Source organism: Rhinoderma darwinii, chromosome 3, assembly GCF_050947455.1.
Source record: "Rhinoderma darwinii isolate aRhiDar2 chromosome 3, aRhiDar2.hap1, whole genome shotgun sequence".
Classification (NCBI taxonomy): domain Eukaryota; kingdom Metazoa; phylum Chordata; class Amphibia; order Anura; family Rhinodermatidae; genus Rhinoderma; species Rhinoderma darwinii.
The window spans coordinates 414546797-414562544 of NC_134689.1; the positions used below are offsets into that span (position 1 = coordinate 414546797).

At 39.4% G+C, this 15748-nt stretch overlaps 1 non-coding gene across 1 annotated transcript; it reads right to left on the bottom strand.

The window, feature by feature from the left end:
- Window positions 1–3051: 3051 nt before the first annotated feature.
- TRNAT-CGU (transfer RNA threonine (anticodon CGU)) lies at window positions 3052–3124 on the bottom strand. Its single transcript has one exon. It is a non-coding gene; the product is annotated as a tRNA-Thr (tRNA).
- Window positions 3125–15748: the final 12624 nt, after the last annotated feature.

The window sequence follows — 15748 nt, forward strand, 5'->3', positions numbered from 1 at the left end:
TATTGTTCCCTTCTCACTCCAAGTCAACAACCCCTTTATCCTGTCAGTTTGGCTCATTTTCCTTTTTTTAATGAACTAGTTTCGTCAATAAATAAAGAAACCATCAGACTATTTCACCCAATCTGATTATGACTTTGCTTTCATATTGTTTCTTTTTAGGCAAGATCCTATTTTGGATTTAAAGCTCAAATCATTCCCATCTCTTCTACTCACTCAAAAATGACAAGGAAATCAACAACACTTTCCTCGTTTATTAAAAACGTTTCGGCAGAAAAACCTGATTGCCTGCATGTATGTAGGAAGACAAAAACTCACTGAACAGTGCATTGTGTAAGGATCGAATTCACGACCTTCAGATTATGAGACTGACACGCTTCTTACTGTACTAACGAGGCAACCATCAGATGTTTGTAGACAAGCTCAAAGAGGCAAAATGAAAAAATATATATATATTTTCTTTATTCCCACTTTTTCTTAGTCCATGACTCATTATCCTTAATAACTGTTCCCATATGGTCTAGCGGTTAGGATTCCTGGTTTTCACCCAGGTGGCCTGGGTTTAACTCCCGGTATGGGAAATAACCGTATACTAATCTTGCACTTTCAAAGGTTTAGCGCTATAGGATAAAAGTTCTCTTTGTGGCCATAAATTCTAACTTATCTTTGTTTACCCATTCCTCCTCTTTTCACCAGATCCTATTTGAGCTTGAAAACTCAAGTAATTCCTATTGTTCCCTTCTCACTCCAAGTCAACAACCCCTTTATCCTGTCAGTTTGGCTCATTTTCCTTTTTTTAATGAACTAGTTTCGCCATTAAATAAGAAACCATCAGACTATTTCACCCAATCTGATTGGGACTTTGATTTCATATTGTTTCTTTTTAGGCAAGATCCTATTTTGGATTTAAAGCTCAACTCATTCCCATTTCTTCTACTCACTCAAAAATGACAAGGAAATCAACAACACTTTCCTCGTTTATTGAAAACGTTTCGGCAGAAAAACCCGATTGCCTGCGAGAATGGAGGAAGACAAAAATTCACTGAACAGTTCCTCGTGTGAGGATCGAACTCACGACATTCAGATTATGAGACTGACACGCTTCTTACTGTACTAACGAGGCAACCAACAGATGCTTGTACACAAGCTTAAAGCGGCAAAATGAAAAAAAATATATATATTTTCTTTATTCCCACTTTTTCTTAGTCCATGACTCATTATACTTAATAATGACTCCAAGTATGGGAAAAATCCTTTTTACTAGTCTTGCACTTTCAAAGGTTGAGCGTTATAGGATAAAAGAGCTCTTTGTGGCCATAAATTCTAACTTATCTTTGTTTACCCATTCCTCCTCTTTTCACCAGATCCTATTTGAGCTTGAAAACTCAAGTAATTCCTATTGTTCCCTTCTCACTCCAAGTTAACAACCCCTTTATCCTGTCAGTTTGGCTCATTTTCCTTTTTTTAATGAACTAGTTTCGCCAATAAATAAGAAACCATCAGACTATTTCACCCAATCTGATTGGGACTTGGCTTTCATATTGTTTCTTTTTAGGCAAGATCCTATTTTGGATTTAAAGCTCAAATTATTCCCATCTCTTCTACTCACTCAAAAATGACAAGGAAATCAACAACACTTTCCTCATATATTAAAAACGTTTCGGCAGAAAAACCCGATTTCCTGCATGAATGGAGGAAGACAAAAACTCACTGAACAGTGCCTCGTATGAGGATCGAACTCATAACCTTCAGATTATGAGACTGACACGCTTCCTACTGCGCTAACGAGGCAACCACCAGATGTTTGCAGACAAGCTCAAAGCGGCAAAATGAAAAAATATATATATATTTTCTTTATTCCCACTTTTTTTTAGTCCATGACTCATTATACTTAATAACGACTCCCAGTATGGGAAAGAACCTTTGTACTAGTCTTGCACTTTCAAAGGTCGAGCGTTATAGGATAAAAGTGCTCTTTGTGGCCAAAATGTCTAACTTTTCTTTGTTTACCCATTCCTCCTTTTTTCGCCAGATCCTATTTGAGCTTTAAAATTCAAGTAATTCCCATTGCTCTCTTCTCACTCCAAGTCAACAACCCCTTTATCCTGTCAGTTTGGCTCATTTTCCTTTTTTTAATGAACTACTTTCGCCATTAAATAAGAAACCATCAGACTATTTCACCCAATCTGATTTGGACTTTGCTTTCATATTGGGTTTTTTTAGGCAAGATCCTATTTTGGATTTAAAGCTCAACTCATTCCCATTTCTTCTACTCACTCAAAAATGACAAGGAAATCAACAACACTTTCCTCGTTTATTGAAAACGTTTCGGCAGAAAAACCCGATTGCCTGCGAGAATGGAGGAAGACAAAAATTCACTGAACAGTGCCTTGTGTGAGGATCGAACTCACGACATTCAGATTATGAGACTGGCACGCTTCTTACTGCACTAACGAGGCAACCAACAGATGTTTGTACACAAGCTTAAAGTGGCAAAATGAAAAAATATATATATATTTTCTTTATTCCCACTTTTTCTTAGTCCATGACTCATTATACTTAATAATGACTCCAAGTATGGGAAAGATCCTTTTTACTAGTCTTGCACTTTCAAAGGTTGAGCGTTATAGGATAAAAGTGCTCTTTGTGGCCATAAATTCTAACTTATCTTTGTTTACCCATTCCTCCTCTTTTCACCAGATCCTATTTGAGCTTGAAAACTCAAATAATTCCTATTGTTCCCTTCTCATTCCAAGTCAACAACCCCTTTATCCTGTCAGTTTGGCTCATTTTCCTTTTTTTAATGAACTAGTTTCGGCATTAAATAAGAAACTATCAGACTATTTCACCCTATCTGTTTGAGACTTTGCTTTAATATTGTTTCTTTTTAGGCAAGATCCTATTTTGGATTTAAAGCTCAAATAATTCCCATCTCTTCTACTTACCCAAAAATGACATGGAAATCAACAACACTTTCCTCGTTTATTGAAAACGTTTCGGCAGAAAAATCTGATTGCCTGCAAGAATGGAGGATGACAAAAACTCACTGAACAGTGCCTCGTGTGAGGATCAAACTCACGACCTTCAGATTACGAGACTGACACGCTTCCTACTGCATTAACGAGGCAACCACCAGATGTCAAGATGTTTGTACACAAGCTCAAAGCGGCAATATGAAAAAAAAAAAAATATATATATATATATATATATATATATTTTTTTTTTTTCTTTATTCCCACTTTTTCTTAGTCCATGACTCATTATACTTCATAACTGCATATGGTCTAGCGGTTAGGATTCCTGGTTTTCACCCAGGTGGCCCTGGTTCGACTCCCGGTAGGGGAAAGAACATCTTACTTGTCTTGCACTTTCAAAGGTTGAGCGTTATAGGATAAAAGTGCTCTTTGTGGCCATAAATTCTAACTTATCTTTGTTTACCCATTCCTCCTTTTTTAACCAATGGTTAGCACTCTGGGCTTTGATTCCAGCAATCCGAGTACAACTCTCGGTGGAACCTAGCCCAATTTATACTTCTTTACGTATGTGATCTTTTATCACAGATGTATTGTACTGATAGTGATTGTTGCCTGCCATACATATATTTTAACAAGATGTTTGAGTATTCCAAGGTATTGTACATCCGCCTATATAATTCACAGCATGTAAACAACTAAAAGTCTGTTTTCATTGCATGTGATGAAAATGCTGTCACTACTTTCAGCTCAAAGGGTTTTCTCTATAAAGAGACCTTGGAAATTAGCAGGATCAACAGTATTTGTTTTCCACATGAATATTATTTCACTTTTATTCTTTGCCTTGGCAGCAGCTGCCGGACACTGGTTACTATAGTTAAGTTTTCTATCAACTAAAATTGAATCTCATTGATTATCATTTTTCTTGTCAGTTTTACCCAGTGTTTTTTTATTTAGTTTGTAAAGGTATGTTTCCTTCGCAAATGCATAACCTTACATTTTTCAATGTTAAACCTCATGTGCCGCTTCTATGCTCAAGCCCCTTTCTTCTCCATATTTATTTTGTAAGAGAATACTATCCTCCTTTGTGTTAATTACTTTCTACAATTTAGGATCTACCTTAAAAATATGTTAAGCTTACTGTGCAATTCATCTAACTGTGATTCAGTAGAACTATGGGGTTGTAGCTCTTGTCATATAACCGCAACAGAAAATAATTGTACATCATGGTCATCGTGCAGAACTCACTGTATCCTTAGTAGAAATACTCACACTCATATTTTTGTAATGGTTAGCACTCTGGTTACTACAGTTAAGTTTTCTATCAACTAAAATTGAATCTTATTGATTATCATTTTTCTTGTCAGTTTTACTCAGTGTTTTCTTTTTTTTGTGCAAAATCTCTTTTTATTAAGTACAGTAACAATCCACACAAAGGAACATATCTCTTACTACATGTCAATAGTCAGGTAGAACAGCATTGTGACAAAATGCAATTACATATGTTTTATATGGGTTTAAACTTCTATAGGTGTTGCCTTACAGGCAATGCATAGGATAAAACATCCTCACAAATCAGGCAAAACCCAAGATCATCTGACTCAACATGCAATAGAACACAAGGGTCGACAGAGACAAAGAAACATAACACGTGAATAACAATGAAAAGGCAAGGTCCGGCATCACGTCATATAAGCAATAGTACAGCATATAACAGGTGTAAATATTACTTTAAATTATATTCCCCTGAAAGAGTACCAAGATGTGTGGGTTCAGAAATATGTTATAGGAGGGATTTACACTCCGAAGATACTAAATATGCCGCCCCCCTAGATTTAACAGACTCAGTATACAAACAGTCAGGTAATGTGGGTACAATTTATCTAGAGGAAGGGTCGAGCGAACAACCAATTCACGTTGGAGCATGTACCCCTATACCTCTGGCCAGCCAGGGACGCCTTAGTTTTAGGTATTTATCTCTCTAATGGTTTATCCAGGCTGCCAATTCCTCCAGTCTACAAATCTGATGTACCCTGTCTAACCATAGGTCTACCGTCGGCGGATTAGATTGTCCCCAAAGGGTGGGACCAGCAATTTAGCTGCGGAGATCATATGAGTCGGGAGACTGTGTGCAGATGGGGAGAAATCAGGTTGAGGCATCCAAAGCAATATCAATGCAGCAGTCAGCTTAATATCAGTAGAACAAATAGAATTAATTAAATTTTCAACTCCCCTCCAAAAACTTGTCAATTTGTGGCAGGACCACCATATGTGGAGATAGGAACCTGATCCCTCATGACACCTCCAACAGGAACTATCGGACAACAAGCCACTGGAGGAAAGGAATTCTGGAGTTCGATACCAACGCGTAACAAGTTTGAAGGAGTTTTCCTGCATGCACACACATTTAGAAAAACCTTGGGCGGATTTCATTATAAACTCTACGTCTGATTGTGATAGACAATCCCAATTCCTTCTCCCATGTTCTCACAAAATGGGGCGTTTGGGGAGATATCCCCAATAAAATACCCTTATATAATTTAGACAAGATTTTAGCCGGGGTGGCCGGCAATAGTATATAATTTTCTAACCAAGTCGGATCAACTAGTTGAGGTGATGACTGGGCTTTAAATGTAGTATTAGTAGCTGTGTAATCTGCCAGGTGTAATACATTTGGCTGACCCCATCCCCGCTCCCTAAAAACAGAGGACAGATCAGGCGGCCCCTCCGGTCTCCTCAGCTCCGATATTCGTAACTCGTGTAAGCGCCGCCAAAAGTCTGCCGTTCTATCAGGTGGTCTACCTAAAAAGGAGGGCAAGACGCTCAAGGGAGCAAGAGGAGAAAGGAGGTTTAAGGCTTCTGCCTTGTGACACACCCCAATCGTTCCCCTGGTAATGGGGCTCAGATCTCCTCTTTTAGAATTCTGGGCAGTCCGTACCCATAGTAAACTGAGCCTGTCAGGCCCCAAAACAGTTATTTCCATGACCACAGATAAGGAGGTGTTGCCCCCATCCACTAGTTGCGTCCAACGAGCTAAATGATTAGCTATGAAGTACATTTCCAAGTCAGTGTAATGATAGGGGTTGGGAAACGGACAAGTGAGCCCTAATCTACCCGCCACTCTGTCCCTGCCTACTTGCAACGACCCGCCCTGGGTGACAGGGTACAACTGGGCGGCAGTCCTTACGCTCAGTAAGTGCACGAGACAAACATACAAGGGAATATAAAGCAAAGGGAAAGGGGCAGTTGCACACGGCAAACCAGTGAGCAACAGAGTGGTGAATGAGCCAAGTCAAACCAGGAGAGCACGAGGTACCAAACGCAGAGCAGAAGAGTAGTCAGAAAGCCAGGGTCAGTATGGAGCAGGATCAAATAGTTAGGAGCTTTAGCTGGGCCAGGAAACCACACGGAAAGAATCACAAGCAAGGAGGAACAGGAAAGGCAGGTATAAATAGACAGAGGGCGGGAGCTAGCTGAGTCTGGCCAGGCTGCGATAGGCTCTCCCACTCCTAAGCCTGCCAGCCTGAGTGGTGGAAGCTGGAGTCAGTCTCAGAGAAATAGACTCAGGTGAAGACTGATTACCTATGGAAGTTAACCCCGAAGCTGTGCCTGGCAGATCCTTTAAAGTCGGGCAATGAAATGCCCCCTTGTTCCTTTTTTTTTATCAGATAAGAATATGCTAGTATAGGCCTCTTGAAATTCCATAAAAAGGAGATGAACAGGGTCCTGAAGTTCCGAAAATAGCTCTTTGGAACAGCTATTGGCAAGGCACACAATAGATATATGATCTGCGGAAGTATGTAAGTGGCCAGTAAGTTCTTCCTGCCAAACCACAACAGAAATGGCAAACTAAAGGATAACACCTGCGCCCGGATTTTGGTGAAGAGAGTTTTATAATTAAGACTTAAAAGCTCCCCTAGGTCAGCGGGTATCATAACCCCAAGGAATTGAATAGCCCTAGAAGGCCACTTGAAAGGAGTATGGCTTTGCAATTGTGAAATGATTTGGGGGGAAACATTAATGTTTAGCGCTTCCGACTTGTTAAGATTTATTTTAAAATTGGAGATAAAACCAAATTCATCGAACAGTGTCAGTATGTACGGTAGGGCCGACAGCGGGTTGGTAATAAAAAGGAGAAGGTCATCGGCAAAGGCCGCAATTTTGTGTTCTACAGCCCCAACCTTTAATCCCTTAACTTCTTCATGTTGTCTAATATAGAAAACCGAATAATACCCCAAAATATACTAGTGGTCCTAGTGACTAGATAACAAGCCCAGAAAAAGAAACAAGTCACGACCAAATAATTGAAAAAATATATAAACAGTCTTTATTGAAGTTAATTTAGACACAGAGACAACATACAAACAATTAAATATATTAAAATACCAGGAACCCTCGAAGAGGGATGGAATCAGAACAAAAAAGCAGAGCGACCCCCAGATAGTAAAATATGGTCACAATCAACTCCCAAGTGTAGCTAAAGTGCACATATATAAACTATTTAAGCAAGTGCTAGGCATAATACATTTGCACAGATGGACACGTATGCATAGTGTGAATAGTCAGCAATCTAGAATGCAGTCCTGAGTACATATAGCACACTGAGCAATGTACCTACACCTACATGATATGAGATAAGTGGGACATCCGGACCAGGACGGGGGACCTCTGCTTGACCCAACGCGTGTTTCGCTCGTGCTTCGTGCATCAAATCTTAAGCATTTTAAGGAGGATGGATATAATATCATACAGTAGACGGAGCAGTGGCCCTGGGTCGCAATGGGCGGCCCGCAGCAACTGCCACCAAGCACCTTGGGAGCCACATGGTTGACCCCAAAGTGTTGTGCAAAAACGACATAATGGCAGAGCAACAATCAAAACGCCATCACCAGCAAATAATGGGGGAGAAACACTGGATCATTCCCAATCAATGAGGCACCTAGAAAAACTCAGGGAGCATCTGGAGAATGGTCCAGTCCTCTCCTGTTGTTGCTGCGTGGAACTTTAAACTTCTGAGGTTTGTGCCAAGTATGGGGGTCGAGGACCCCTTGCGGAAGATCATCTCGCTGTATCGGCATCCAGTCCTGTCGGTCAATCTTTTCCATACCGAGCTTTGACCAGGCTTTAGATAGGTCCTCCGGTGTCCTGATGGTGATCTGCCGACCCTCCTTCAGAAAAGCCAGGCCAAACGGGAACAACCAGCGTATGGGTATTTTACGCAATCTCAGGGCTTCAGTCAGCAGTCAGGGGCTTCATCAGTCGTCGCTTGGCCAAGGTACTGGCCGCCAGATCTTGAAAGACCAGAATCTTGTTGTCATCAAGCGATAGGTCAGGGATCTTTCGCGCGTCTGAAAGAATGGCTGCCGTATCCAGATAATTAAGCAGGCCACATATAACATCTCTAGGGGGTTCATCCCGGGTCGGCTTGGGTCGCAGAGCGCGATGGGCTTGTTCAATAATAACCTTCTCCTGGCCCAAAATGCTAGTGAAAATGATCTTAACCGTGGGTAAAATCTCCTCCGTGGAAACCGTCTCCGGGATGCCCCTCAGCCTGATATTCTTCCGCCTGCTGCGGTTCTCCTGATCCTCAAGTTGCAGGTAAGTGTGATTCAAATGTGAAAACTGCGAGGACACAGCACTTTGTAATGCATCCTCCTGCTGGATAATGGCGGATTGGGTGTGCTCCAATATTGCCACTCTCTGCCCCACGTGTTGGATGTCTGCTTTAATGGAGGACAATTCCTTTAAGACTGGGGACATCGCGCTAGCCAGGGCTTTCTTCAGAAACGCTCTCGTAATAGGTAAAGGAGCAGACCCACTTCCGGCATCAGAGTGCGTGCAGGAACTTTCATCGTCTGAGTCGTCTCCCTGATTTCTCAGGCGCCATCTTGCCTTTCCCGGCCGGGGAGACATGTTTCTTGTGGAGGAACTTCTCCATCTCCGACTGCGCTTTACCGGCCCTGGAATCACTCGACTTGTCACGGCTCGTGCGGACCATCGTCGTGAAGAAAATCAGCCCTCCAGCCGTAGAAATATGTGTTTCTGTGAGGAGCACCGGGATCAAGCAATCATCTCACAGCAAGGTTAGCTCCGCCCCCCCCCCTACCCAGTGTTTTCTTATGTAGTTTGTAATGTATATTTCCTTCGCAAATGCATAACCTTACATTTTTCAATGTTAAACCTCATGTGCCGCTTCTATCCCCAAGCCCCTTTCTTCTCCATATTTATTTTGTAAGAGAATACTATCCTCCTTTGTGTTAATTACTTTACACAATTTAGGATCTACCTTTAAAATGTTAAGCTTACTGTGCAATTCATCTAACTGTGATTCAGTAGAACTATGGGGTTGTAGTTCTTGTCATGTAACCGCAACATAAAATAATTGTACATCATGGTGATCGTGCAGAAACTGTGCAAACACAATCATTGTGGAAGGGCGGCTGTGATTGACAGCCGACCTCCCACTGTAGAACTATACGAAGAGAAAAAGTACACGGCGCCACATAGTGCAATCATCCAAGGGTCATGGGAGAAATGATACTAGGGAAATGCACTCACCTAGACGGGTTATGCTGACCAGGCACAACGCTGTTGCAAGGTTTGGGGCGATCTCCATACAGAGCAACACTGCAGAGATGCGTGCACAGGAGACACACCCAAGGTGTGTAAGCCAGATCGAAGGTGTAGCTGCTGCCAAGGTCCAAGAGCCGGTGAATGGGAATTCACCGCTGGTGATGAGGTAAGAGAATGAGGAAAAAAAAAAAAAAAGGGACCAATGGAGGCGCTGCTATACCAGTTGAGGTTTTTATTAAATGAATAATTACAGGTGGCTACGCGTTTCGACGCAGGACTTGCGTCTTCATCAGGCCATGAACATCCAGAAAAACATCATATATATATATATATATACATGTCAGTGTTAAACCAAGGGCCAATCACAAGGGGGAAACAGGGAGGAGCCAAGGGAAACTCCTACAAAAAGAACGAAATCCTGCTGAGACAGCAAAAACGAATTAATTAATCCAATATATAAGAATTGAATAAATAAAACATGTATGTTAAATAGATTTAAAACGAACAAAAATGTGGAAAAATCTGTGAATGACACTGAACAGATGCTAAAAACCCACTTCGGGTTGGTATTTCACACATGAGGCGTATTAAACGGAAGCATTGTTATATATCCCAGGTGTAACTAATATTAGTATACCAATTTGGGATAAAATTAATAAAATTGATCTAATTAATAATATTAAAAACATTATTAATTCATTGACAGAAAAGGCAATAAAATCTAATTAACAGTTAGAGGAAAAAACCGGCAAATAGCAACCAATAGATATGCTATAAGAAAAAGAGTCATAGCTTGCTCAATCTATTGTGAACGAAAAAATCATATAATAATTTGATCTGATGATTCTAAATAAAAATCCTTAGGGTATAAACATTAAATCGATCATAAGGGACCAGAATACAAGAGTACGCTATGAGGAAAAAAGTAGTGGCGTTTTGGATGTCATAACAACACCTGTCATATCGAATAGGTGTGTGGGAACTATATTAAATTGGAAAGCAATTTGTACTATATAAAAATATAAAAATACACTGATTGACACAGCAAATATGCATGAAACAATATGTTCATACATGATGCCAAGAAAGTTGCGAAAGTTGAATAAGCCCGGCGAAATCTAATAGACCATTATAAAACCTATATTTGGTAAAAAATGGAAGTCAATTCATAAAAAATTGACTTATAAAGATCAATTCATAACAAATTGGTTTAAAAGTGTATATATATAATTGAACGTAAACGCGATCTAAACTCACCATAAAAACAAAGACGGCAGAATTATATCAAGAATTGAATAACATGTGAAATGATTAGATACTATAATTTCCAATTGAATTAAAATATATACGTAGAAACTTTATAACAAAAATCCAAATATATATTGCGGCAAATAAAAATAGCATTCCCGTGCTTGAAGGAAAAAATGTGAAACAATTATCCTATTTGTAAAAGAACAGCGAAATATTTGATCAATTAAGATCGGATATAAATTCTGATTTTGAGATATAAATTTTAATTTATTGTGGTGAATCTATATAGACTGGATAACTTTAGAAAAAAAGGATAATACGTTAATAGGAGACCAATACCAAACCCCGTTAATACAATGGCTGAGTGTATGATGGGGAGCTGGACAATTTGAATTTGGACCTAATCTAGAGAGGACTCAATAATGTCATTCAAGCCTTCAGGGTGCAGTGTACACAATTTATATATCCAATAGTTCTCATGCTGTTTCAAGCATAAGAATCTATTGGTGTTTGTTCAATCGGAGTGATGCTTATACAATCAAAATTACAATTATGTCTATATGAGCAATGTCTGGATACGCTTTGTTTAGAAAAACCTCTGCTGATATTTGACCTATGGTTGTTAATCCTATTACGTAGGGTTTGAGTAGTCCGTCCTATATATTGTAACTTGCCAGTACATTGTAGAAGGTAAATTACATATTCACTGCCACAGTTTAAAAAACTCTTAATATGAAATGATTCTGATGTTACTATAGAAATAAAATTTGTTGCTTTATGCGTGATATTGGGACAACACATACATCTAGGTTGTCCACAACGAAATGAGCCTAGAATAGGTGGTTGTAGTCTCGGAATGTATGGAGTGTCTTTATTCTGTAATTTATTTGGGGCTAATAAATTCTTGAGGGTTTTGGATCTTCTAAAAGTGACCTTCGGTAAAGGAGGAAGTGACCCCTTAAGAACCGGATCATTGCAAAGAATATGCCAGTGTTTGCAGATCTATTACCAGTGTTGAAAGACGTAATAAAATTATATTTATAATCAGACTGATCAGCTTTCTTCATCTCCACTACTTTTATACACTCTTCTTGAGTCATTTGAGTTGCTTTAGATTGTGCTCCTTCAATTAAACTAAACGGGAAATGCTTCTCCCTAAATCTATTCCTTAAAATCTGGCATTCATTTTTAAAATCATTTGGATTGGAGCAATTTTTTCTAATTCTCCGAAACTGTCCAAAAGGGACATTTCGGAGCCACGGGGGATAGTGGGCACTGGTGAAGTCTAGATAGCTATTAACATCCACTGATTTGAAGTGTGTTTTTGTTGTGAATGTATCACCATTTCTACTAATAGTCAGATCCAAAAAATCTATTTGTTCCTCAGAATATGTATACGTAAAATTCAAACCATAAGAATTTGTGTTTAAAAATTCAATGAAGGAGGAGGCAGAGGCCTCATCACCTCTCCAAATGAAAAACAAGTCGTCAATAAAACGTTTGTAAAAAAGTATGTTTTCACTAAATGGATGCTCACACAATATATGATTTTTCTCAAACATGCCCATATACAGGTTTGCATAAGAGGGAGCAAATCTAGAACCCATTGCGCATCCTTTGGTTTGCCGGTAATATTTGTTATCAAACATAAAAGTGTTGTGTTGTAAAATGAAATTAATACATTGTGTTAAAAAATTAATTTGTTCATTTGGTATGCGGACATCTGAAGATAAATAGTGGGAGATGGCTTGAATTCCCAAAGTATGTGGGATGTTGGAATATAATGCAGATACATCTGCTGTGAGAAAACTCACTTTGCTAAAATTATGACTACAATTAAAATCATTAAGGTCTCTGATGAGGTGTGATGAATCCTTGAGTAAAGAGGGTAACTCAAGGACAAAGGGCTGGAGGTGTAAGTCTATGAAGTGAGACAGATTGCTCGTGAGGGAACCTATACCAGAGATGATGGGACGACCAGGTGGGGAAGAAATGGATTTGTGGATTTTCGGTAAATGGTATAAAAAAGGTGTGTTAGGAAATGGGACTGATAAAAACGTATTTTCTTTTTTTGATAATAGACCCTTGGTGAAGGCCGACCCAATAAATTGATTATACTCAACGAGATCAGATGGTATAGTATTATTCAACAATTTCTCATAGAAAGAGGCATCTAATAAAATTATATATGTCTCTTTGATGTATTCAGAACGGTCCTGGATAACAATACCCCCTCCTTTGTCGGCTGAACGTATCACAATCAAATTGTTTATTTTAAGAGATTTCAATGCCCTTCTTTCACAAGAAGAGAAATTGTCAGTTGCTAAATTGGGCTTTTCCAAAGATTTAAATTCGTTACCAACCAAAGTGGAAAATGTATCCAAATAAGGACCTCTATGGTGTAGAGGATAGAAAGATGATTTGGAGTGTACCTCCACCTGGACAGGTGGTGGTACAACTGAGGAGGACATATTGCCAGGAGGAACTGACAGAGGAACCACATTGGGTATTAACGAAAAATGTCTAAATAAGGTCAATTTCCTAATAAATCTATTCAAATCCATAAATAAGTTAAATCCATCAGGTATGGAGGTGGGGCAAAAGGACAACCCCTTGGATAAGAGAGCATTTTCATTATCCTTAAGAATATAGTTGGAAAGATTGAATAATTTTATTGTTTTGGTCTGTGTTTCTTTGGGAATTTGAACTGGTTTGGTGCGTCTATTTTTCCCACCTCTACATCCTCTATGTCTATTTCTAGCTTTCTTTTTGTTTACATTTTTTGAATTTTTGGGAAAAAGGCTGTTATTGCCTGAGATTTGGGGCTCTTTAGGTAAGGTAGAAGAAATTCCTCTGAATGGGAAATGGGAGTGACCGGAGGTACCGCAATATGTGGGGGAAGCCCTAAAAAAGAAACCGTGGACAGGGTGTTATCCATAAATTGTGACTGTTCATTGGGGTGGATGGTGGGTGGTATATATAATTGATTCGAACTGTCATTGATCGACTGTGTTTCATGTAGGGATAATTCTAATAAGGTTGAGGGAATGTGTGTTGTAACTGAAAAATCAATGGAATCATTGAACAGAGGGGATTGCATAGGTGACGAGGGAGGAGTACCGGGTATGAGATTGAGAAGTTTTAAATGAGCTTGGAGATCTGTAGATTTAAATGCATGTACTGGAATGGAACCTAAAGGGAAATTGGTGTTAGTGGGTATGTGTTTAGGATCTAAAATGACCTGGTTGGCAATTGCAGTGGGAGTCAAAGGTACCAAATTATTGGCAGCTTTAACTGGGATGGACGTGGATATGGTTTTAATAACTCCAAGCATAGGACCTCTATTTTTATAAAAGGTGCTATTTTTAATCTGTGCTCCCAACTTTGCGTTGGTGTCAACATGTCTGGAATGAACCTTATTAGCAGTAGTATCTAATGGTGTTTGTACAGTTTGGAAGGACTTTACGGACCTCCAGTCCCCTGATGTATTTGATAGGTAATCCTGTCTATCCCTTTTCAGTTTTTTTGTTTTTCTGGTAATTAAATCCTTTTCAAAGGCGTTTAATCTATTTTTCGTTGATGACTACAGGCTAATAAAATCAGGATGTTCAAAATAAGCTTTGAGTTGTTCACAAATTAGTGCTATTTTGGAAGTCAGCAAATTACAACTGATCTGTCTCTTGGCAAGTAATAATTTTAGGAAGCCCATTGAGCAGTTTTTTGCATGGTCTAGCCAATTGTGACTAAATTGTGGATCATTTTGGTAAGGGGTATCAAATAATATTCTCAAACCCCTAGGTGCAATATTCTCAATAATATACATTTCCAAAAAATGACAATCAATATTTTGAAATGCTTCATCTTTCAAATTATTTTCAAGTGTGAGGTACAAGTCAGTCATTTCCTTTGTTTTTTCAATCGAGAAACCATTACTCACTATTGGAGGAGAATCGTCCAAAATATCCACACCGATGGAACTAGATATTAAATGCTCCCGGGAACGTTTCTTTCAGTAACAAAGTCCAACATTATGGAAAAACAGAAACGAAGACCACAACGGTAATCCCTTGTAAATAAAACGGCAAGGTGAATTTCCAATGCAATGTATGAATGAAAAAAGCGATGAGTGTCGATGATAACACAATATGTGTAGGCTGCCTGTGACGAGAAGATCTCAGATACAACTTGCAGAGGATCCCTCGATAACGGGAAGGTGGCTCACTGGGGATCTGCCACACCCCGATTGTAGAACTATACGAAGAGAAAAAGTACACGGCGCCACATAGTGCTATTATCCAAGGGTCATGGGAGAAATGATACTAGGGAAATGCATTCACCTAGACGGGTTATGCTGACCAGGCACAACGCTGTTGCAAGGTTTAGGGCGATCTCCATACAGAGCAACACTGCAGAGATGCGTGCACAGGAGACACACCCAAGGTGTGTAAGCCAGATCGAAGGTGTAGCTGCTGCCAAGGTCCAAGAGCCGTTGAATGGGAATTCACCGCTGGTGATGAGGTAAGAGAATGAGGAAAAAAAAAAAGTGACCAATGGAGGCGCTGCTATACCAGTCGAGGTTTTTATTAAATGAATAATTACAGGTGGCTACGCGTTTTGACGCAGGACTTGTGTCTTCATCAGGCCATGAACATCCAGAAAAACATCATATATATATATACATGTCAGTGTTAAACCAAGGGCCAATCACAAGGGGGAAACAGGGAGGAGACAAGGGAAACTCCTACAAAAAGAACGAAATCCTGCTGAGACAGCAAAAACGAATTAATTAATCCAATATATAAGAATTGAATAAATAAAACATGTATGTTAAATAGATTTAAAACGAACAAAAATGTGGAAAAATTTGTGAATGACACTGAACAGATGCTAAAAACCCACTTCGGGTTGGTATTTGACACATGAGGCGTATTAAACGGAAGCATTGTTATATATCC